The sequence below is a fragment of the Bombus vosnesenskii genome, unplaced genomic scaffold, assembly GCF_011952255.1.
Source record: "Bombus vosnesenskii isolate JDL3184/JDL3185 unplaced genomic scaffold, Bvos_JDL3184-5_v1.1 scf7180000013273, whole genome shotgun sequence".
NCBI classification, from domain to species: domain Eukaryota; kingdom Metazoa; phylum Arthropoda; class Insecta; order Hymenoptera; family Apidae; genus Bombus; species Bombus vosnesenskii.
This window is the reverse complement of record NW_022882931.1, coordinates 728,985-755,060: the sequence shown is the minus strand read 5'-3', so window position 1 is coordinate 755,060 and position 26,076 is coordinate 728,985. Positions and strand designations below refer to the sequence as shown.

The window sequence follows — 26,076 nt, the reverse complement described above, 5'->3', positions numbered from 1 at the left end:
CTTTTAATTGATTTCAAAATATCATTAGAAAAGCATTACGTCTCAGTTACAGATTTTCAATTATTTTATCATAGAATTAGATATCCTTGTTTTAAACGATAACTAGTGCCTTTCTATGGTATTTCTTGGAATAGAATAGAATTAAGAGTGGTATCGAAAGGTTTCTCGATATAGCTGCTTGAAGTAGCTGCATACCTTAAAACGCTCGTTTTAAGCCGACAGGCCAGTCTACGTGTATAAAAATACGTATAAACAGGAGATGATAAAATCGTTTTAAGAACCTCGATAAAAGTCTATCTCGTGCTTCGACAGATACTTATATTCGATATGTATCGGCAGATCGATAAAATTGGAATCGACGAATCGTAGAAAGTACAGGGATTAGAGTCACAAATACCTTTTATAGCCTGAAATTCAACATGCTTTGTCTCCATACGCTCCTTTTTTTAAATTGATAAAGAGACTACGCGCATCGTGCAACATGAAGTCTTATCCGCGACTAGATCAATGGATGTGTTCGTTTGAAAAATTTAATTTATCATCTCATTGTATCCTTGCCTGCTAAGAGTATCGATGCTTGACATCGATGTAACACCTACTAGAAAGATTGTAAAATATATCCAAGGTAGTAAAGTTGAGCAGACGCGATCGAAACCCTGGAACATTTTCTCTTCGAAATTCTTCTATCGTTACTACTCTCCATTTTACACGTGTAACTCCTGATCCCTGCGATCTTTCTTCCCCTTCTCTTTTCTTTTCTCCCACTTGGTACGTCGTTTGCGTGTTCACTCCAGGAACAAGATTGTTCCATGCGTTTCCACTGATTCATCGCGAAACGAGAGGAAAGAAGCAACGAAGAGGCTAGCCAGCCACGGTGGCGACTTCTCAGACAACGCAGCGCAGCGCAGTCGAGAACTTGGCACGGGTTCTTTCTACGAAGGCGATTTACTCACCGAGATCAAGCGTGGATATGTTATTCGAGAGATAGTAGAGGCTCGAACGGCGATTTAAAGTGTCCTTGGTCGTTATCGCGGCGAGAAACGAGAACGAAAGCTCTAAACCTGTCTTCGCTGAGGCTGCAGTTCCTTCTCGACGAATTTTTCTCTTTGAAACACATCGGCCATCTTTTCCATCCTATTCCGTACCTTCTCTTTCTACCTGCATAAAAGCAGCGAGAAAAATGTGCGAGGCTGGATTTATTCGGACGATCGAGATTAATGGAGGATAATCCTGCGGAGATGGTTATTACATTCGGTCGTAACCGCAGCACGGAGAAGCGAAATCGAATTTTTAGTACGAACGACAAGCGTTTTACGTGGCTGCTGTACGCGTGTCGACGGCAAAACAAATAGTCTTGGCAGTTTTTAATGGGTTCTTGCCGCGGGTGGTAATCCCTGCCCTGTATTCGGCCCACGAACTCGTTCACAGCTTTCCCATCGCGACCAACGTTAATCAACGTTAATTAATTTTACATACTTAAACGTCAGTCCGTCCTTCTGTCGAAAAGAGACATCGGGACGAAGCTCTGTGTACACAGGGGAACGCTATTTTTCAATTGCTCCCTGAACGTTAATCAGAACTTTCCGGAGCACGGTACATTTCCATCTGACCTCTCTATCATAATTAAGCTTCGCTCGACATTTCTACACGTCCTTTGACGAACACAGTCTTAACTTCCCTCAAACACGATGCATTTGCGCGATTACAGGAACCAGAGTAGACTATATCGTTCTTTCAAAAAGTAGAATTCGATCGATGGAAGAAGTTACCGTGAACGCTTCGAAAGTTTCGAAAGAAAGTTCAAAATTGGAACCTGCATACCAGTATCAGCTATCTTGCACTAGATACTTTTATTGGAGCAACGATCACCTATTTTGCGACATACAGGGTGGTTGGTAACTGGTGGTACAAGCGGAAAGGGGGTGATACTACGCGAAAAAAGAAGTCGAAAATATAGGATAAAAATTGTTCGTTTGAGGCTTTGTTTTCGAGAAAATCGACTTTGAATTTTCGCTCGGTACGCGTGCGGTACGTTATAACGGATCTCACTGTAGATCGTTGTCTCGATGAAAAAATTAAGAAAAAAAAAATAAGAAAGAAATTTTTATTCTATATTTTCGACTTCTTTTTTCGCGTAGAATCGCCTCCTTTCTATGATGAATGATAGTGAAACAGCTATTGAAACGTTCCTTTCGTCCATCGCTGTACGTCGTTTAGAAATACGTATCAGAATATTTACACGAGCGTAAAAGTATACAGCGACCAGTTCGAAGAAAAACTTTGTGCAATGTTCACGTTTGTTTAGATGTTGTTTGTTTAAAACATTCTAACAAACGATAAACGTTGATCTTTTCTTTTGACGATCCAGATTAATTATCACGTTCCGTACGAACCCAGCAGGTGTTTATGAGCCGGCAGTGTAATTCCAGTTTCGTAGATCGCAGTTTCTGCGTATGTATATGTATGTACTTATATTTCCTACGCAGTCATTTCGAGGCAAACATGAGTCATAGTCCAGTGGTAGAAGCGGATCATCAGGCAAAGTTGTCGTAGGATAGGCTGGTGCGCATGTCAATCGGCATAATGAGATATCGAGATTTCCGTCATACGATACTATCGTGTATACATTATAAAACATTGCCTTTTAGAATGGAAATGTTCCTGCGTTATCGGCTATCGTACGACAGCCTTTACGCCGATCGTTCGATGTACACTATAAACAGAATGGACAAAAAAGTACGCTTCTTTTTACGAATCATGAGTCATTTAGTACTGGAAAAAGGTAATAATCGTATAAATATATAATCGTATAAACGGACGATGCTAAATAAAGTAACATAAACATTATTAGAATATTCTAATAAATGAACCACTACGATTGATCAAACTGATTATATCAATTCTCTGTATCTTTTGTATCAAAGTACACTATCGTTATCTGATTTATCAAATATCAACCAATCGAGCAAATTGGTCGCTACCGTGTGACTCAAACATGTGACGCGAGTAAGTGTTCTAATACGCATAGTCAATAACGTATTTCTGTTTATTCTGCCACTTTGTTTCGGTTCGATGTAAGATACAAACAATATACAGGATATAAGAACACGATGTTAGTACTTTGAATGACGTGAGTGCGCGTCGATTTGCGCAATTTCTTCGGCTCTTTTTTCGTCCATCCGAATATCCTTCTGAGTAGGTACGTCACGATCCTAAATTATCGCGTTCTCGTGTTCGCTCCTTATGTGTCACGATCATCGGAATTCTATGGTTGTTCTTCCGAAAGATGAGTAATCGCTACGGATACTGTTCCCGTGGGAGGAATAGCAAATTTCGCGTTAGAAAGCTTGCGTCCTTGCGAATAGCTACCATTTACATCGGTTTAGTCTAAACGGGAGCAAAAGAAGACTTTTCACGCGGATACTTCCAAGATATTCGGCTTACGTACTTTCCTGTACTTTACACTCGACACAGTTGAAACGTTTGAAGAGTGAATCGTGCGAATTAGCTGAAAAGTCGATTTAACGTTTGACTTTCTATAGAATTCATAGCTTAAGTGGAATAGGATTTTACTGGTAAGAGAGTGGAAGTGAATAATTCGTGGGTTACTACAAGCCACTGGAAAAGAATGGGCGGCGAACAAAATGCACTTAAAATGGAAAAGAGGTTAGGAGAACGATGGAAGCGCGCGGAGAAAAATTAATGCTTCGTGTTGCTCCATAAATCTTGCAACAGCGATCCGTTCGTAAACGTTCGCTTTGTAAACTCGTTATGCATTCTTCCGTCGACTGTTACAAAAGGCGGGTTGCATCTCGGAGCAATCGATATGTTTACTGGGTTGCTTCAATTCGATTCGCTGCTTTTCATTTTCAATGGATTGCCATCGAAACATTAAAAGCTCGGCTCGCGATATTTAAGCGATCTGCCTTGTACAATGCTTCTTTCCCATCATTAATTTTCTTTCTTCTTTGTTTTTGTTTCAGGTAAGAAGAAACGATAATTAAGAAGAAGTTTAATCTCGCTACGATCACGTTTCGCACGAGTAAGCGATTCTACAATCGATCTCTTTTTATATTATCGGCGCAGCCTAGCTTTTTTCTTTTTTCTTTTCTTTTTTTCTTTTCTTGCTAGCTTTGCGAAGCATCCTTTCATTAGCAGCTTTCAGAAAGTCGCGGTAACGGAGATGTAGGTTGCACAGGGCTTTAAAACGCCAGATTTATTTTGTTTCTCATCGGTTTCTGGATGAGAAGTTTCAGCCCTTGGTTGGCTGGCACAGAAACCACGAGACGAGAATAAAACTAACGAGACCGTAGTGTCGAAGGGGAAACTCTGGCGTTGTGGTGCGGGGCAGACACACCCTTGATACATATAGCACGCTCTATAAAGCTTGTAACCCTTATTACACGCGAATAATCTGATCTCTTACTCAGAGACAGCCGCGAGAAGATCCCGTAAAATACGATGACACACATTTTCCAAGAACCCGATCGAATTGCAGCTCTTCGCGCGACCTATTACAGCGTGTAGGTCTGCTTTTAACCAAGTCGTTTAAGATCCTCGCACGAGTTTGCGACATTGAAGATTCGAGCGAAGTGCGGCCGAAGTGGACGCGTAACAATATTTTTCTTTTAATCAAAGAAATCTGGCGGAGTTCCAGTCGAATTTCGACGCAGTCGTGGCACGTTTCCCTCGTAACTAGCGACCCGCGATTGCCGAGAAGAATAGTGCAAGCAATAAAACATGTCTCGTATTTATATAAGCGAGAGATAAACTATATATGTATATATCACGCAGTACTGTTCAAAAATATTCAGAGTTTCCTTTTTTTAAAGATCTATCTTCAATAAAATAATTCGTATAAAATCTAATATCATCTGAAACGGTAGGAATATAACAACGTGATCTGCTAACTCTGTAACGAGGAGTGTCAATACCGTTTCTACGTACTAATTCATTAATTTGTACGCTTTGAACGAATTGAAACGCTGCTACTAAAAATTCATCGATATCTCCGAATAGAATAGTTTTTCGAATGGTAGTACACGTGGAAATTCTTTCGCTTGTTTTTACCAATTGTTCTCAGCGGTATAACCAAACTTTGTCGTTTCTCCCGGTATTCTGCGCTCTGTGTTGCGATTTATTGCTTTTCTTAAAAGTGCTTAAGTGGCCGAAATTACACGATATGGTAGATTCGTCGCTGTACGCCGACATGATCGATCTTCCGCTCGTTCCTCGTTGAAGTTCCTTGCCTCCTCCGGGCACCGCAGCATCCTTCAACCCGCTCGAGAAACCGGTTTGCTCCTTCGTGCACCAATCTCGTCTCGATCGAAGCCTGAACCGCCGCCATCCTCACGAAATCCTTCCAACAGAACTTATTTTTCACGGTGAGCGCGTCCGCGAACTGGCCCGTCAGCCCCAGAATTTGTATTTCCACGGTCGAAGATGCATCGGCGAGCTGTGAGCTTAAGGGAGAGATGAATATTCATGTTTTCGAGATACACGTTTGCATTGTGCCGCGGAATTTACGGAAGCAGCGATCGGGTCGTTAATCCTCCAGCTTTAAAGATAACTCGAGGATAAATATCTATTCTTTTTGGAATCGTTCGATCGGATGATTTGTAGCTTCAATTTATGCGATCTCGCGTGCATCTTGTTAGAGTTCTGCCTTATTCTAGCTTGATAGAACCATTGTAACTGGTGGCACGAGATTCAGAATTGTTTGTAGAGACAGTCTCTCGTTCGTGTAATCTATGTGACGATTCGATCTAGAAGATTATACTATTCGATTAGTATTATAATTAATATAATTTAATTAGAAAAAGCTTCTCGCCCTGTTAACTTTTTTTTAACCAGAGATGACGAGTTCATTCGTCTCTATGATTCAAGTTTCTCGAATATAACAACAGAATTACGTTGAAATTATTCGTGGATCTTCCATTTTATAATTCGCATCAGTTCCATTAAAAATCATGTTTGCTCTCTTGATCGCGGTTTCGTTTTATTTTAATTTGGTAGAATCGTGGTAATCGATAGCGCGAATTTCAGAATCGTTTATAGGGTCAATTTTCTTTTTCTGCCATCAATGTGACAAGTCAATTTCGATCAGGCGTCGTGGTCGGTGTAGGTTAACGAATTGCACCCTTCGTTCTATTGATCAACTTTTTATCGCGAACCCTCCGCCTTCTGAAAGCTTCTCGTTTTCTTAAAGAAATAAACCAACACCGTCAGCCGAATTCATTTCGCTCTCCTCGCTCTCTATCTTGACAGATTCGAATTTATCTTCCACCGTTGCTCGCGACGCGATAAAAAAAAGTTCGCTTAAACACCGGGGTGGTTTTTATTCCACCTGCGAGACTGTCGCGAGCCATTTTCACACTGTCAACCAAACTTACTGAAAAGTTTCGATTGCACAAGTTAACGTTCCAGAATTGTCTGCTCTCACAGGCGACTGAGTATTATCTTTTCGTTGTCCGGCAATGAGATTACGAGGGCGGAGAAGCTTTTAATTTTAGTTTGGAGGCGCGAGATATCGCAGTCTCTTCGCCCGGTAAGTCGTCAAATATTACCGGACGTTCATAAAGATTTAGAAACGAGAAATTCAGCGGCGACAGTGCTACAAAGTTCATTCGCGAGCCGAGTATTTGAAATTTAAATCATCCCTCGTAAAAGTTGGATACTTTTACGCGAATATTTACATATACAGCGTTGATCGTGCCAGGAACATTCTATTTTCTTAACTCACGTGTACTATGTTTTAATTATTTCGAAATTTATATCATTACGGAATGCAAAAGTCCTGTATTATTCTAAGTTGGTGATTTTATGATAGGAGCTAGTTGTTTATCTTCTATGGTTTCTCCTGATTCACAAATTTTAAACAAAGAATGATTTTAGTTAAATCTTGAGCTTTAGTTAAATCTTCGATCCGTGAAACATGAATCAGTTTCGATTTTTTTTTCGTTTCATTTAATAAAAGTAAAATTAAAGTGTACGATGGATGCAATATTCCGGTTGACTTTGTACGTTTATCCGCGTCTTATCAATCGTCCGACGATAAACGAAAGAGTGGGTTTCGATATCTACAGAGAGTCAACTTAAGCTCCCCCGGTTCGATTTATTCGTCCAAGGACCCGACAGATTTCGTAGGTGCCGAATCCTAATTTACTTTTTCCATGTCGGTGCCACGACCTTCTGATCGTGGTACATTGCCCTCGTCTTCTAGTTCTCCGCTCCTGTTTCCCTGCTCCATTCGAAGTTCATTCTCGCGTATAAAAACAGGGAGGAAAAAAACTTCTTCGCTTTCGAAACTTCTAATCTTTTATTCCATGCAATATTCATTTTCCTTTATTTCGTTTAGATTCATAATTCAGATACGTTATTCAGTCGTTAAGCTTTCGTATAGCAAACGGTTATTAAATACTTGATTTTAATTCAGCTTCTCGACGTTTTTATTTTCATTGAAAGTTGCGAGAGAAACCGATTGAATCTTCTTAGTTTGGCTATACGTAGACACACGACTAATTCACTCGTTTAAAATATCTTCATAATTTCATAGAAGGAGCTCGTCTTTTTCAAATTCAATAACGAAATCGAACAACTCGGAAATATAAAAATGTTGTAATTTTTGGCGAACGAAAAATTGATTAATAATATTCGTAAAAAGTGATATTCGACCATTTATTCAAAATTTGTTTTTACAAATCAAAAATGACCCTAGAATATGATACAGAGAATTATATTATTTATTTCCTATACATCACACACATACGTACCATATAAAGTATAATATTAGTATATCAGTTGGTATCTATCGACGGAAGCAAGAAATATCTTTGGTTTATACTGCACGTCTTCCCCTAATTCATTTCTTGAAACTCAATCTCCTCAAATGGTTAAGTTTCCAACGATAGTTGGAAGGGAGACCGAGCTAAACGCTCGAAACAGTCCCGAGGTTCTGGAATCAGTAACAATCGCGAAATCCCGATTTATCTCTGTCCCGCCACCGCTGCGACCTTCGTAATGGAGTGCATCGGCCTCCCTCGCTTCATGAACCCCTCGAAAACTTGTCCGTCTTACGGTAACACGAGAGAACCTTACTTCCACTCCGTAATTTCCATCTTTTGTCCTCTGAAAAAAAGTAGCAAGGGGTGGCGAAGTGTTTCTCTGCTTCTTAATTGCTATTAAGCGCTTAACGTTCGCTGTTGCGTGTTCTTCCCGCTAGAAACGGTAAGAATGGTCGGGTTACGGAGAAACGAATAAAAGAAAATCGGTCGGTCCAGAGCCAGGAACAAGCCCAAATTCCAATTTATCTTCTTTGTGCCTGGCGACCTTCGGATCAGGGTACATCGGCCCCTGACGCCCCCTGACTCCTCCTCACTTCGTGTTCGTCATATTCCTAAACTCCCTTCCACCGCTTTCCAACTAAGGACAACTCGTAGGGAAAGAGAGAGAGAGTGAGAGAGAAAGCGCGAGAGTCAGACAGGGGGTGAGTTTTTGCCAGGCGAAGTAATTCCACCAGCAGACACCCCCTCCAGTTTGTCGGGCGCGTGGCGATACACGCAGCCCCTCTCCGCGTGGTTTTCAATCCCTGGTGGAGGGGGTTGTTCGTGCAATACCAGGGGGTTGCGACGATACTGCGGGGAGCGAGAGAGAACCACTGGCTGGCTGGCTAGCTGGATGGTTCGCCGGCTGGTTGGCTGGCTGGCTGGTAAGGGTTGGTTGGTTGCGTCGTGGCGTCGCCGTTGTCGTTCCTATGTGAATTCGTTGCTAGTAAGGGAGCCTTCAGTCGACGCGCGACTGCTCCGCAAGACACGTATACGCGCACCCCGTCATTCAGTACGCAACACCCCCGCCGTGAAGTGCTCCGATCGCCTTTTTTTGCCGGGGGGTGTACGCAGCAGTGCGTGAGCAGCGGATGGATTCGTCCTAAGAGGTAATTCCGATTTGTAGGTTTTTTTTTTTTATTATTCATTTTAGTTTCCCTTTCGTTTTGTATAATTTGAGGTTGTTTGGTATAAACGAAGATGCAGCGATCTTCGAGATAAGTGGATGGATAGAACAGATTTTGTACAGGTAAAGATCGATTGTGAAACGTGTAAAGGAAACGTGTTAGTCGACATTTAGGAAATGTTTGCGTCACAATAGAACGTAGAAATAGAAGAACGTATACGTTTTCTTATTCCGGACTCACCCTCGTCCTATCATGCGATGATTCTCGTTAGCCTGCCGGCTAAATCTGGAAAGCACATAAAGATAGCAGTAACATTATGGGTGTACTGAGTCACCGTGCGCTGTTTCATAGCGACAAATTCAACATATTTACCTGGTATTTTTTTATTCTCGGGCATAACGCGGAACATTACGTGATATCGACCGCAGACGGGAACGCTTCTCGTACCTCGCATCATTTGCTTTAATTACGATCGATAATCCAGCCGCGCGAACTTTCGTCCACTGCGGACTATTTATAGATTCGCGGATCGCGAAACTCCGTGGAAAAGTAGCAGTTTCTACGAAATTCTACGATTTATCGATTTCTCGTGCCACCCTCGAGTACTTCTCGCGCGAAGGAAAATAAATTGTTCCACGTATTTGTACCTGGTTGGTACCCGACGTAAGCGCAAACAAAACGCAACAACAGCCGTTAATCGGTGAACACGCGATGCTCGCGAATAAAAATCATCGTCTGGCGTACGAGTTCGTTAAGAAACGGTGATATCGAGTTTATTTATAGATTCATAGCGAGTCATTGCGAGAGAAGTAGGTAGCACTACCCAGAGCGAGGATCAACGGGCCGGCACGAAACCCACCGGTGAACCGTTTCGTGTCCCGTAAGAGACGAGGAACAAGGCGGCCAGCTACCTGACGACGATACCAATTTCCAACTTGTTGACGAGCGTCGCGTGACGCGCCGGTTTTTCTCGCAGCCACAGTGATATTCGTCCCGGTGCACGAGTCAGACAGTTCATTCGACCGAGCTGCAATCTGGTTGCGTCGAAGCGCCATTGTGGATCAAAGAACCGGTCACGAGACAGACGCCTCTTGCTACTGAGAAAAATAAGGATCCCGATGACACCTGTTTGTTTCTTCAACAGTTTCCCTTTTTAGAGATGTTATGCTTTTACTCGTACGACTAGTTAGTACGACGTCGAACGTACAGAGTCACGTTGAATTCTCCTTTAATCGTGGCTATCGAGTCAGTGTTCCCCCTATTTTATCGAAGTTTTAACGAGGGCGAGATTCGATTAGATTCATAACGTTCGAGCGATACCGATTCGATAAGACGTGAGTTTATTCGCACGACTATTTTATACACCGCGAGTAGTTCGGTGTTCTTCCAATTTTATTCGAACTCTGACGAGAACGAGGGTTAGTCGTCATCGTTCGAGCGATGTCTAATTTAAATCGTAAGCTACGACTCCCGTACTATCGAAGATCCATTTTATTGAAAGTTTGACGAGGACAAAATTTCACCCAATTCGTAATGTTCGAGTGATATCTTTTTGATAAAACGCAAGTCTGCTCTTGTATATGCAGTCGATTTTCGATAGTCAAATTCTGTTGAAGCTTCAACAAGGACGAGATTCGATCAGATTCATAAGGTTGGAACGACGTTCGATAAAATATAAGAATTTGTATGTGACGTTGCATCGAGCTTAGGAAGTTCCGATAAAGTGGCTTACCACGATCCGTTTTTCATCTCGCCGCCTTCTACGGGGGCTCTTCCCACCGACCAAGATTTACGGTGTCTCTCTATACTCTATGGGGAAGAAGTTTGGATAATACTCGTAAAACGCTGGCGTACACGACGATTCTCCTAGGGGTTGGAAGAAACATATAGCCTCGCGGAAACAAAAGAAAAATCGCCGGAAGATAAGAAATGGTTGGAGACTGAAAATTGTTTGCCTCTCTTTGGACCTTTCAGCGTAACTGCAGCTTCCGGGGAATTAGCGTGTGTCTCGTTTTGCAAAAATTCTGCGTCTGGAAAGGCAACGAGAGCCTCTCGAGAGCGACGTACCGTTTTATCCTCGTCTCTTGGGGGTGAGAGAGATATTTCAGTCTGTCCCGGTGGTTTTCAAGGAGCGTCGCGAAGAAATTCGAGTTCAACGTTGCAGGATTTATAGAGGAAATCTGGAAGTCAGTTCGTTAACGAAGGAAACACGATGTGCTCGCGAGTTTGTGCGTCGCGTTTAGAATATTTACACGCGTTTAATACACTATGAGTTATTTTACCGGATCGTCAAGCGTCTGACAATAAAACCGTCGCCCGACGAGGTACCCTGGCTGATTATAATTTAACGACGGGCCATCTAATGTCGGTATATTTATTTATTAAGAAAATATAACGACTAAATCTGTTCTGAAAGACAGAAACGAGAAACTGTTCTTTCGTGTCGACCGAATATCCTTCTATGCACGTGCTACCTGTCTCTAAAGATGAAACAAATTTTTGTTGAGCAAATATAGTCACTGAAAAATATTTGCATATGTTTCTTAACTGTGAAATGTTATAACAAAGACAATTTTGGTATAAAATCTTGTATTCTTTGAACCGAGACACGTATTTATTATTAAGAAGTAAACGGAGATCTGTTTGTAACAATTTCGTGAACTAAACGTTTACACAGCGAAGTTTCGTTCATTTCAAGGAAATTTTAGTTAGCCCCGGTTAAATGAACACCTAGTGCTTGAACCCACTTATTTGAATAATATAAACTCCTATTACGTAAATGAAAAATCACAGATAATGGAGAGAATTAATAGAATCCTATTATATGAACTCCAATTATGTAAATTATTTCTTCGTCTGTGAATTCATATAAACGAGATTTAATTTCCATTAATACGCAAGATTCGATAGGTGTACGTTGATTTTTCTGGCCAACTGTACATCGACTTTTTATTCTTGTTAATATCGTTAAATTAATTCCTCTCGTATCGGTTCTATCTACTCATAGTGGATATATGTTTCTCATAATCACTATGTTAATGCAATTTATAGAAGATGAGTGGTTACAACACGAGCATAGCTATATCTAGATAGATGTTTAAATTACGTTCAAATAATTTATTAATTCTTTTTCCTTCCTTCGTTTAATTCCTCATTTATAAAATACAAACAGATATACGCAGGTATCCGTGAGATATTCTATTCTAAGCTCAATTATCAACGGAGGAAATTGATCGAAGTGGTACTAAATTATCCGTAGACGTTAGAGCAGCACGTTCGCGAAGCAATTTTCTCCTGTGATTCATAATGTCGTCCGTATCGGCCGATTCATGTAGAGCGTGTGGGTGTTATCTGATTTTTCTGTAAGACGTGTGCCCGTAAGACCACCCCGGATCGGTATTTTTCGTGCGTGGAACTTTCTTGGCCATTAGTAACACGCGAGCCACTAACCTCGTGACTGTTGCAATCGAGCTGCAATTGCCTGGAAATCGACTCGCTGCTGGTTCTTCAAAATTTCTCTCCTACGTCGTATCCTTCCGCGTCGTTGCAACGCAACACGAGTCGATCGCGTCCATGTAATATTTCAAGAAAAATATACAACTCTACGTTTGAAGCTTTAACCCTTTACGGTTTTCAATACACGACGTTGAACTCGACATTTTATTTCGGTCCTTCTGCCTTTAAGGAGAACAAGAGAATAGCCATCGCGAGTTATCGTTCGATAAATCGGCAAAGGGTGGAACGAGCAGTATAAATCGCTAGAAATTAACACATGGTAAGTAGTTTTTGAGGAATTATCGCTTTTCTATGGAAAGAAAGCAGTTTTTATAGAGTTATCGGCTAGGAAGGAAAATATTTGCAGCCTCGGACTGCTGCGTTCGTAAATGTTGCTGCCGCTCACAAAGCAACGTCTGGTGCGATGCACTGTGATCGATCGCGGACGTATATGCACGCTCGTATTTTTAGATTCTGGACTGACAGGTGAGAGATGCTGCAGACGAGTCTCTTTCCCCGATATTCCGAATTCCGTGAATGCGTCAGATGCCTGACAGCCAGCAGGTTACCGAAACAACCTGACCCGATACATTAGGTATTTCTGGAGACTATCGGAGCGTCCGATTTTCCCATCAATTCTCGTTGGATTATCGGGGATATAGTTAACACGAGAAACATTTCAACTGTAAAAACTGTCGATCAAAGTTTATTCAGATTTTTATCAACCTATTGCTATTGGTTCGCGCAACGTTCGACATTAATTCGGAATTCGCTTTGAAAAATTAGTTGCCAATCTGTATGAAGCAAGCTACTGAGTGTTTAAAAATGAAGCCTTCGCTCGTAGATTGTTTACAGAAACGAGATGGGCAAGATGATGCACTGTTTGCACACTGAGATCAAAGCCTCTCTAAAAATATTGCTCGCCTATTTGGTCTCATGATTTTACGTACGTTTCGCATAACGCGAAGACCTGACGAGCTATCTTAAAAATAACCGACTGCCTTTGCATTTTTCCGGGTCTGCAGATGTTCTTTCGATCTTGCAGTATCTTTCGTCCCCGATATGAACGAAGATGCAGCGTGGAAAGAAACTTGCAAATTGGATATCAAGTATAATGGTCCTTCGTAACACACGAATTAGGTAAAGTAATTGCGATAAAGTGGGAATATTAGTAAAATGTGATAAAGCTCGTATAACGCGTTAAATAAGTTTGCAATTTCTTTTCCCTTTTTTTCGGAAACGCGATACCTATCATACGATTATATGTGCTCGCAGCGTTTATTTACGCATTTATGAGCACTAAATATGCAAAAATATACAGAACGCACGCAAGAATACACAAAATATCCAAAGTAAAGCACTCGTTATAATTTGTAAAGAACGAAGCAAATCTTTATTTAATTGTAATCTTAAAAACGTTAATTTGCAGAAGCATCCGCGCTAATGATTAAACGCCTACTAATAACTGTAATGTATAAAACATGTACAGATTTATCTTTCATATCTGAATTGATATAACCAGCACAATATTAAACTATGATTCGTGTAACACGGTTTTCTATCGTATGGAACGTACCTCGCATTGTATCGATCATTATAACACCATAGTAGACTCGAAACGGTTTTTGTACAAGGTTTTGTATGTAACGGAATTTTTTATTTGAAAAAAGCCTCGAGCAACTGCGTCAATTACCTGTCCTATCGACTACGCGACATTTTCCCAGGTTCCTTCTAGTTGCAACTATTTTCGTGGTCAATGTCCACCTCCATTAGGAGAGGGAAATAATCTATCATTTGGTGAACTTCCGGTCGACGTTACTTTCTTCTGCTGCTCTTTATCGCGATAAAATTGCGTCTTAGAAAAATTTCCACATTCAGGAAGCAATCTTGCCGTAATTTTGCGGATGACTCTAGGGGGAATTTCTGGTTGCAAAGAAGGAAGAATCTTACAATCAGCGATAAGAAAGCGTATGAATATTAAGAAGAGAAATTTGAAGAATAAGAAAGAGAACTTGTCGTATTTCTCTCTCGTATTTTTACTATAACTTTTTGAAAGCTCCAAATGATCTATATTTATATAACATATTTTACTTGATCGTAGGATCCATAGAATACGCTGGCAAAATTTTCCCGTTAAACCCAAGCATATTCCATATTGTGGTTGCTATATCATCTGACAGAATTCCACTTCCTCGTTCGAGAGTTTTAATTTCCTTGGTTTTCGAGGTACGATCGCCGTTCGAGGACGATTTAAATGCGGCTTGGCGAACAAATCGTTTGATAACAGGAACGCGTCCGTCGTCGCAGAAAATGTTTTCAACACTCGGTGCGCGGATGCGACCGCATTGTAGAACGTGTCCGGCTCTGCGGACCGCCGATAGGATTCATGAAAACTAGCCTATAGAAATCCTCCGCAGACTTGCACTGTTCGCGTTGATACGAGCGCGCAGAGGAAACGTATTGTTTGCGGGAGACAGATTCATTTAGACTTGTCGCTCGTCTCGAAACTGCATCGATTAAGGGCCGTCCAGACGAACGCTAAATCCACCGTATAATCCGCGCGTCGACCCGTTTCCCCTTCGTTTACCGCGATATTCCAGCCACATCGTTATCCGCCCGTTTGTTCTTCGCTTTATAAAAAGTCGCGAGCGAACTGTCCGGTATCTCGTTCTTTTACCATGGCGAATCAATTTATCTGGTTCGCAACATGGCAATTTGAAACCCACCAAAAGCTTTCGCTCATCTACGAACAGTGATTTTTAACTTTTTATTAACTTGCTGTTTCTCCTGCAAATGTGTACGAAAATAACGTATCTGTTGCGTAGATAGATCGAGGTATAGTTATAGCATAACAGCGGAAATAAAATAAAACGTGCGAGTTATATTTTGTATATTTAAATTACGTGTAGGGTGAATCAGTGAAAACTACCACCTGAAATAACTCGTCATTTATTCACCTTATCGAAAAATATTTGCAGTGAAATTTATTGTATTTGGGAAGCCTGGTCAGACGAGTGCGTCTTAATTTTCCAATATCTTTTTTTTTTTTTTTTTTAATGTAAAAGTGGTCTTGTGTTTTTTAAACGGTTTTGTGAATTTTGTATAACATTGGTCCATTCAGCTGGACATTCTCTACAAAAAATAAGTACTAACCTGTTTATAACGAAGAACCATTAGATTCGTAGGAGATATTTTAACTAGAACTTGTCAAACTTAACGTATGAAGGATAAAGATAACGTAAACGTAAGAATATCGCTTCGCGTTGTTCTTTGCTGTAAAATGTAAAGTAACGTAAAAATGTACTCATCTGATCAGGTTCCTTAAGCACAGTAAATTTCACTTGAAACAATTTTTGACGAAGTTGATAAACGTCGAATTATTTCACATGCTTCGGTACTTTTATTCGTTCGTCCTATATATCGATAAACAAGAAAAATAATATAAACATTTAACAAACCTTGTAAAATTATAGAAATTTTAATGAACAATGAATGATTAAAAATAAGGTCAAGTATTTGTATCTTCCTTCGTGAAAACGAGAGAATTCTGTTTAATAGAGGGTCTAAGACATTGGCGCAGTATTTTATATCAAACCGATAGAAATTATTGTTTCTGTCGAACATCTGGTAACAGTTTAAATTGGTTTAGCAATCGATCGGTTGAAACGAATCAAACGATGATTCTAATAATACAAATTGCCGAGCACAAGTTGGCACAGAGCTCAGACACGAGGCACCGAAATCGTCACGCGATGGGATTTGCCGCGTAACTCGTCGAACGATCTTTAGACATCGCTAAATAGGAAAAGAAGATTTGTCTTGGCGTGGGATGCACGTGATGCACGTTCCTCGAAAACGCGACGATGAATATCGATTCGCCAACCACTTATGCCACCGTGTGCAAACATTTGAACACTTTCTAGTTATTGCACGTATTCTTCAACTTCGTAGAAGCTATTCGAACAAGACAAAATTAATACTTCTTCACATTTAAAGAGATCTAGAGAATTCGCTATTACATTATGTTGTCTGAAAAGTGTCTTTCTTTTACAGACACGTCTTTTACAACGATGCATCTTTATACAAACATGAAACCTAATCTGTCGAATGTTGTGTTCGCTATTTTGTAATTTTGTAATGTAATTCGATAAAATAATATAAACCGAAAAATATTGTGCATTCATTATTTCCTTATAAAACGAAAGAAACTTTTCCAACGATTTATTAATATATTATTAATATTATTAATTCCAACGATAATATTAACGAAATTTTGTAATTCACGAGTTCGAAATTGTCAGTATTGATCAGTACTCTTACATAGCATTGATAATATAATACAAAACGCAATAACTTGAGATTTATCAACTTTTTAATATCGTTAAAAAAGTTGTTGGCAAATCATTACGCGATACGAGTCAAATGTCCCGAATACTCGTACACTTGTTTCGCAAACGAAGCGTATCCTACGACAAAACTTGGAACAAAGGGCCGTTGATTCGTTCCTGTGTCGCGCAATTAAAATGGAATTCTCGAAAAATCAATTATTTTAAAGTGCCTTTGTTTTTGGCCGGCCGAACGACGTATTGTTATCATCGACGATAAATCATTAGGAGAACATCGATTCAGTCAGGGGATTAACGAAACCGACGTGATTCGTTGGCCATGGCGGCTCTCGTTAATCTCGGACGTTCCATTAGGCCGTGTTCACAGTGGCATGTTTGAAAGCACAATGTGCCTGGTCTGTGTCATGTAATCCGACCGCATAAAGACTGGTACCGTGTAACGGCAGGGAATTCTCCCTCGCCATTCGCAATCATGCTCGCTAAACGACATTGTGCATTGTTTTTACCGATGGCCACGTTAATATCGAGCTGGATGCATTGCTTCGCTCCTCGAATTTATGCCAGTATTATCCCTATTCTATTTATTAAAACGCGGTTCTCTTTAAATCTGTGTTTAAAGTCCAGCATGGCCATTCTTCCGATCAGAATCACCTTTTGTTCTGAACCGGTTTCATTTTTTCTTATGGCGAAACTTATGAAACCTTTATGCATTGGAATGTCGATACTTGGTACGCGTAAGGTACGTAGAATCGTTTTAGGGAAGCAGAACATTTTGACCGCCCGTAAAACGGTCGCGTGGCCGTTTCCGTTAGTCGTTCGAGTTAATCGAATTTGACGAGGGAATCAAGCGTAATACCCGAGGCCCGCGTGTGTTGCTGAGAAGCTAGAAAATTGTCTATTTGAACGCGATTTTCCGAGCCACTTTGACAGGAGATTGCGCGAAATTCGATATACACGAAGTCGGGAAAAACTCGATCAAACGAAGCGCTTCTGATCCACCCGAGATTCATTAACTACCTCGATCCAGAGAAATTGCATCGCTTGCAGCTTCCTAGCCCGTAAAATCTACAATTTACAAACACTAGCCACACATACTCTGTGTGGATCGTTTAATGCGTACTTGGGATGCAAGTCAGTTCGTGGAATCGCGCGTTGTCAAATCGAGACCATCGTGTGTCATGTGTCCGGCACATGAACGCGCACCACATGTTCATCGACATAGCACAGGAAATGCAGCGGAGTGACGATAAATTTATATTATTCAGTTTGAATTATGTCATCTGAATAACTTTGATAACGATTACAGTGGTTAGTAGCACGGTTTTTGTCAGAATTGGACTATGGATGTTTATGGAATTCCATATTTCTATGAAAATATTGCCTCTTAAATCAATTACTAAAATGTAATAATAATAAACTAACAAAAATTACTAAAATAACTGAATTCGCTTCCAATACTGTGCGAACTTATTACAAGCCAAATAGTTTGTTATCGGACGAGAATTTACGAGTTATCGAACGTTACAAACTCCTAAACACTAAAACATCTTTCACGACGGAAACATGAATTCATCGTGAAAACACACGTCTTTATTTAAATCACGTATTGAACGCAAGTGGCTGTATTAGATCAGAGTTACTGTATTTGAATTTCAATCGAGCAAATCGATTTCTTGCTATACCGGATGATTGTACGCCAATAGAACTGTAGATTATTCGAGTTAATCAAGCATAGGATAGATTATTAGTTGTGCTAAATCGGTCATAACCGAAACAAAGACGATAATTCTTTTGCCTTGATATTTCGACCGGTTCCATTTCCAAATCCCTTTGTACGATTTAAGTGGTGGAACGTTTGCGGTTAGCTTGCAAATCAATTATCCCGTGCTATTAATTGAAATTAACGTTGCGGCGATTGTGCAACTCGATCATGCAGAGAAGCAGGTGGCCTGCACGCGAACTTTTTCACCGATGAAATATCGCTATCGGATCTGCAGGTATTCGCGAGGTGTACAGCTATCATCGTAAAGTGCTCCGTAATTGACCTCATTATGTAATCGATCGGGTAACGTCTTGTCGGCTATAGATATTAAACAACGATATTGCGATACCCCTTGTAATACGATTAATTGGATATATTCGTGGTTAGAGAATCATCCATAGAAGCTATTAAAAGAAAAACAATGAAACGTACGATAGTTCATCGTGTTACGAATATATGTTATACATATTACGTGCGTCATACGAAACGCTGTAACAACGAGCGTTCTGTAAACATATCAACAGGATCTAAGGACAACTTCAAAGCAGAAGTAGCTTGTAACATCGAATTATAACACTGTTGCCAATCTGGATTAGAATTATTTTAAGATACATGTCTTGTTACAACCGTAACGATCGACTGTTCTCGATTATATTGGTAAAATTGGTAACACATTAGAAAGTGTATATACAAGTTACAGAATATTCATCATCGTGAGCATACCTCCGTAGAGATCGTCAAAGTATGGGAACGAATTAAACGAATTGTTCGTTATATTAAACCACAACATTTACTTGGAATCTTCTATTAGCAGTAATTTCATCTTTAAAGTCATTATGCACGTTGTATGGGAAATTGTTGTAGTCAGTATACATCAGCAGCGAATGTTTTATAGCTCTTATATACGTTTCAAAATTCGCTTCAAACTTTACCGATATGATCATGACGGACCAACCTAATTAGAGCGCTAATGGAATTTTGAAAGGTTTCATACAACACACGTATAATATATAATACATGAAAGTTTTCAATGGAAGTGTTTAAATACTTTTAGGAAGCATTGCAGCGTTGTTTCAGATCGAAGCGAAGAGAAATTGAAAACATTTGGAATATTTGATTACCAGGTAGAAAGAAGCCAGTGTTTCGAGCATCGATTCACAAACTAGCTTCAATTATTCTGAAAGTAGTTTCACCACAGATGAGATACAACAGTAAACGTGACATTCAATGCTTTTTCGAGTCTCGCGTTTTGGGGCTCACCTGACCTCCCCATACTATTTTCGTGTGGCACGCGACGTTATCGATTCGGTATAGTAATGGTTTGAATTAGAACTGAAGTCTTTTGTATGAAATTATAAATAAAATATAGAACAGGGTTCTATTCTATAATCGCAACGAAGCATACGATTCTGTCCCTCTACGATATTTCAGAAAGCATTACACGCTATCAAAATAGTCATTTTTTTTTTTACTAGAATTGTAATTTTCACGTTTCGTCACAATATTTTATAATATTATTCTAAGCCTATACCGTTGTCCAACAATTAATTCTTAAATATATAGATCTAATATCACGCAGACAATTCTGCTTTACTTTCTAGTATAAGATATACAATTATTGATTTAATTACTTGCATTGTTTTATTTAACAACGTAATTCGTATTTAATGTACAGCAGATTTCCGTTTATTCGAACCTGTCTCTCGACAAAATGCTTATTATCCTTACTATGTACTTACGCTTTCTTGTACGTATAATGATATTTCACGTTCAGACAAACGAATTCGATCAAGTTCATTTAATCGAGCGCTAACTAAAGCTTTGTTTGAATAAACCGACCGCGTTTCTAACGAGCCATACAACTACAGTTTAACATAATTACAATCGTGGCGACGTGACGTTATAGATTGTAAAAGGCACGACAAACATTCCGATTTTTTTCGAGGCCGATATTTTAGAACGCGAAGCAGGAAGTCCCATTTAATGCCACGTCTATCCTGTCCTTAGTCGATGGTTGTTTCATCGAGGTTGCTCAATAACGCGAGATATTGCCTCCTTCACGATGAATCGTGAGCCGACCATGTTCGACTCCACATTATTCCTTTCTCTTTGTGATTCTCTTTCTTTTATTTTTTTTTTTTTGTTCACTCGTTGGTCAGGTTGACAAAGGTAGTCATCGTATATGGAACGATGGCTGTGGAGATACACGCGACACTCATCCGTATCGGCGCTTGCACATGTCGGTGCATACATGTCAGCCACACACTCACATATATCAGCGCAGAAACTCAGGCATAGGTTGGCTTATGTAAATGGACACGTAACACTGGATGCGCGTTCCGAGAGCGTAGCAGGTGGAATATGAACCACGATGTGCATCAAGACAATGCGCCGTTGACGAGAACTTAGAGTTCTAGTTCGCTTCTGCCCGCGTACTTCTTTGTCTCTTCTACTGGCCGCTTGCTTCTGTTCTTCTTTCAGCTGCTTTTTCCACGTTGGGCTCAAAGAATAAAAAAGAAACAAATGGACCGACCACTGGCTCGCGGAATTCGCTTTGAGACAATTCGTTTTGCGTATTGTTACGGATTGTTTGTTCCTAACTTTCTTCCACGAGAATTCTCGGATTCCTCGGGTTTCCCGGATTTTTCCGGATAATTCAGCGATTTAAGCAATCTTCGTATCTTATCTGCGATTAGTAAACTGCAGATATTTACGCAGATGAACAATTTATTTACAAATAAAGAAATCCAAGTAGAGATTTGATAATAGAGATACAAATAGAGGTTTGATCCACTTACTATATATATATATAGTAATGTGCACTTTGCTGTGGATATTTTATATATTTTTATATATCACGTGCATTTGTGAATCTTTAGATTTACTATTAATTGGAGACTCTGTCAATTGTTTTTTTAAACAAAGAATAAATTACTCCTTGCGCGATGGAGCGTCGTGCAAACTTCGTTGTAAAGTTACGATGAATTCTTACCAGTTGGGAACACGTCAGGTTGGTCCTGTTATTTTTGCCCATTCTACTCGCCGTCATTAGCATTACATGAGACTTGTCGATGTTTGGACAACCTCGGTCGGCTATGTAAAATTTCTGTAGAGTATCGAGTACCTGACCGGAATAAGTCGCCTCTTTTATCGAGCCACTATTTTATTTAGTCTATATCCGGCTTCCTCTTGCGCTTCCGTCGTTTCCATTTCGTTTCCAGAAAAAGAGTTTCAAGCAAATCCGCTCTCCGGTAGGATCCATTTCAAGGCTGTAGGGTCCAAGGTCGACGAGAAAGAGAACTCTCCGGTGCACGAGCACAACTGCCAGCTAAAGCCGATTGTTTACATTTTCGTGTTACGCGACTGCATTCAATCACAAAATAATGCAAATGTAAAATAATCGATTTTCATCGAGTTTTTTCAGCGACAGCTTTTGAATATTGCAACTGTTTTCCATATGATGGAACTTTTAGCCTGTTTGAAAGCAGTCGTGCAATTTCGATTCTTTTGTTCCATCCTAACCTTCAGTAAATCGTATTCTACGTATTTGTATAAAAGCAACATAACGTTTCTTCGTTTTTCAAAGAAAATCAAGAAACGAATGCAATCTTCGACGTACCGATCCAATAACCCCTTGCTGCCAAATGCAATCGGCAGCAAATCCTCGATACTCTTACGCAATATTCCCATTTGTCTTCAAACATATCGTAAAAAGAATAGAAGTCTCCGAACCAATATTTCCATTCCCTTGATCCCGATACACACTTGAACCCCGTGGCTTGCAATATTCTCGCACGAGCTGCTGGTGTCTTCCTCCGAACGTGTCATGTTACGAACACAGTAACTCGTGGAAACTTCTGTAAACGATACGACGCTACATCATACTGAAATATAGAATGAAATCAGTGGACCGCTACGAAAGAAACGATAGGAACGACGGATCGGCTGGTTCGTATATATTGGGTTGGCAACTAAGTGATTGCGGACTTTGTCGTTAGGTGGTATTGATAAAATCCGCAATCACTTAGTTGCCAACCAGATAAATAGTTTAACGACAAAGTGGAAACTTTCGCACTTTCGTTCCGAGTTAATAAGGAGACGCTGATAAAGCGCGAAACTAATCAATCTTATCGAGGATAACGTCGAAACGCAGTTACGCTTTCTAATTAAAGTTTGTTATCAATTCGTAGGAGATATGAAAATTATAATATAAAATATGTCTATAGAGTTTGTACGAGATTCTTAGGTTCGAATCGCTAACTTAATAGGTTGACTTCTGAATCTTTGAAAAATTTGTCTTACGTTCGTATCGATAGAAAAGCGAAAATTAGTTTGCCCGCAACGGGGAATTAATTACTTTGCTGATATGAAATTTCATTTATTCAAACGGTGATATTACAAAATTTCAAGGCAAAGAGTTAATTCCATTAACAGACACACGAGCTTGCATAAACGTGCGCGGTTTATTTACGAGAAACTCTGATACTTTTCCACGAAAAAGTCCCTTCTTTTATGAAGTTAACGTATCTAACCGCGAGAGCTATGTCATCCACATACTCTACGAATCGTGAAACGTCATTCTCGAAATTTACTGGGGAAACGGTTCACATCCGAGTGAACATTTTGCGAAATTCTGCAACGGATTGTTCTGCGTGAATCTGCGTAGCTGCAGAAAGGAAGCTCGAGGAGAGACAGAGAAAGAGAGGAAGTCTCTACGTAGGAATATCTGTCGCGAGTAGGTTCTATGCAGTTGTCCTTGCGACCGGCGGCTTACTCGAGTTTATTTTAGAGAGCGGCGTATCCTGTTCCCTCGGGCAGACTTTTGTGCACCGTTTTACCAATTGAAATCAACTTTAGCAGAAAGTAATAGAGAGAGAGAGAGAGAGAGGGATCTTACCACCAAGTATGAGAGTTCGAGAAGAAGGATCCGAAAAGTTTGAATAGAAACCACATTCAGATTCAAATCCTTGTCCAACATTTCTGTCGTCTAATTCTTCGGCTCGCAACACTCCTCGGACCCAGAATTTATCTCGACTCTTTTCTGTTCGTTCTTAAAAGTAACAAAGACAAAATATTTGTAACTTGTTAGAATGGTTTTATTCGGTTCGAAAATTCTGGAAGCGTGTATTTCAGACTCGCTTAAAATGAAGTTCCATCGATATCGCTCCTTGGCTGCTACTACGATTTCTTCGTCGGTTAAACTTTCTTTCGCTTCGCTGAATTCGTATCTTCTTTATTTGCATTTTTTGTTTAATATTATTCCTTTAAGAAGCATTCTAATCTTATCGTTATTTTGCAAACTGCGTTATACAAGAGCGTTAGCGATATCTTAATCGCGTTACACCGAGTTCGATTATATTTAGAGCAATTTAGAAATGTCGAGAAACGGACGATCGGTAATGTATTTAAATGGTTCTATACGTTTCAAAATGCAGGAGGAATTACTATAGAATGCATGAGCGAATGGCGAATGTTATAGTTAACGAGCAGCAATAAAGGACACGCGATGGAGGAAGAATAATTCGCGGTACGCGAACCAGACGTACATACGTACGCTGAGCGCATAGCAGGAGAATCGGACCGTTCGTGGTCAGACTTGCGTGCAGATCGTGATTCACGAAACTGCTTCGCGCGAAAATACTTCTTCGTATATATCGTTATTTATTACATTGTTCGTAATCGCGTACGCGAAATAATTATCGCGCGGCCTTTCCGCCGGGGCTCTTAATGCGTTTCGTGAATTCGCCGCGATAATTTACGGGACACCATAAAACACGAGATTTACAGGACAGCCGGGTCACGGTGCTCGTTGTTTTCGAGGACCGAGAACTAACGCGAAATTAACTCGCGACAGTCAAGCTTTCGCGTTACAGAGCGGCCACGACGAACCAGTTTCGTGGCTCACGGCTACGTAAAACCCTCGTAAAACGATCAGATCCCCTGCTCGAGACTGCAGTTTTTGGTCGTCCAATAATTACACCGCCAATGTTTGCCAAGGTTTGCTTAAGAAAAAGCTTCGAGAAGTGAGCTGTCTTCTCTCTTCGAAATTGTCTCACGACAAAACATCAGTGGCTATTTTACGCTGAAATCTTACCTGACGCAGAAAGTAATTGATAAATGTTCGTAATCGATGGTGATACATGTAATTAAATCTCGAGTGACAGACCTAATGTACTTTCTTCCATACGGTTTTTATTTTCCCCGGCCACTGTATTATGGACATTTAATTAGGTGATTTCGATATCTTTACGAAGCAAGGTCAGTTGCTTGTTGAAGTCTTTGCCGATTATTATTATTATTTGTCATTTATTTACCGAAAATCTACAGATATGACTCTGTTCACGCTACTGATTTCATATGAAACGCGATAATCGAGATTAGATTAAATAATAAAATAAAAGAAAAAAAACTGATTAGACTTTTGCTTTCGTACGAGATAATGATCTAAAATATAGAATAGAAGCTAAGAAAAGTTGTTTGCTATTTTCGTACATTTCAATTTCTCACAAATGCGCAAAGAGTCGCGGACTAGCATATACACGTTATACGTGGTTTGACCCTAACATGGCATCAATGATGTTGTCACAGTATCAAGAAATTGCGACGAATTTAACGATTCCGATGCAAGAAGCAAACGTTAACCAAACTTTCAGATTGCTTTTCCTTCCGTGAATTCACTTCGGACCTGTACCTTATGGTGAGAAAATAAATAGTTTGTCTCGAAACTGAAACGTCTAAAATCTTGATAATTGCAAAGTTTCGCGAGGCAACTTTGAAAGTGGGATTCCGTTTGAACAGCCGTCGAATCACGGGATAGGGAAGTTGAACGAGGTAACTTCATTAACTGGTTTCAAATTGTCGGCACAAATATCCGGTCAGCAGCGTTCTGGAAAGAAAGAGGATAAAACAGGATCGTGCTAGGAATGGACCGTGCATTCTGCGTGCATCGTGATCGCCGATAGTAACTTTTCCAATTATCAATAAATCCCAGCGACCGGAAGCCATTGAGCGGAAGAAAGTACGCGCCAGTCGACGAAAGTGCTCGTACATCACGTGAAAATGGAAGTTCGTGGTTTCGTATGGACGGAATTCCAACGGGAGACAGTCATTTATCATTGGTTTTTTATTCGCCTGGAGAGTATTTTCGCTGAACGTTGAAAATATCTGTGGCTCCTACTCCTGAAAATTTATCTACGCCACGAACGAAACCGTACGGTGTTTAATAGCGAGGTACAACTATTTCTTATCACGAGTATGTATTTTAACGAATTACATAGGAGCTGTTTTTTTTTCTTAGAAAATTTTAACCCTTTCACATTGTACGTAATTATTATTCTTTAATAAGTCAATAATCGATTCAATGATAAATGTATCTCTCCTTGAGAAATCTAGTCTCAAATTCAAATCTATTGCGTCGTCTCTATAAGATCGTTTGTGAACATACGTTTCTATTATTAATTAACTAGAAACAGTCGCTCTAGCAGACTAGTCTCGAAACCAACCGTTATAGCGTCAACGTTAAC

General features: G+C 40.0%; 1 protein-coding gene across 3 annotated transcripts in view; it reads left to right on the top strand.

The window, feature by feature from the left end:
* Window positions 1-26,076, top strand: part of LOC117231598 (serine/threonine-protein kinase 25) — a 114,223-nt gene that overhangs the window by 21,030 nt on the left and 67,117 nt on the right. The window contains exon 1 of one of the 3 annotated variants that reach the window (XM_033490185.1): window positions 8,778-8,932. The exons of the other annotated variants lie outside the window; for them this stretch is intronic. The gene's annotated coding sequence lies outside the window, so the exon portion shown is untranslated. Of the gene's footprint in view, window positions 1-8,777; window positions 8,933-26,076 lie in introns of those variants that run through there. 3 annotated transcript variants of the gene reach the window in all.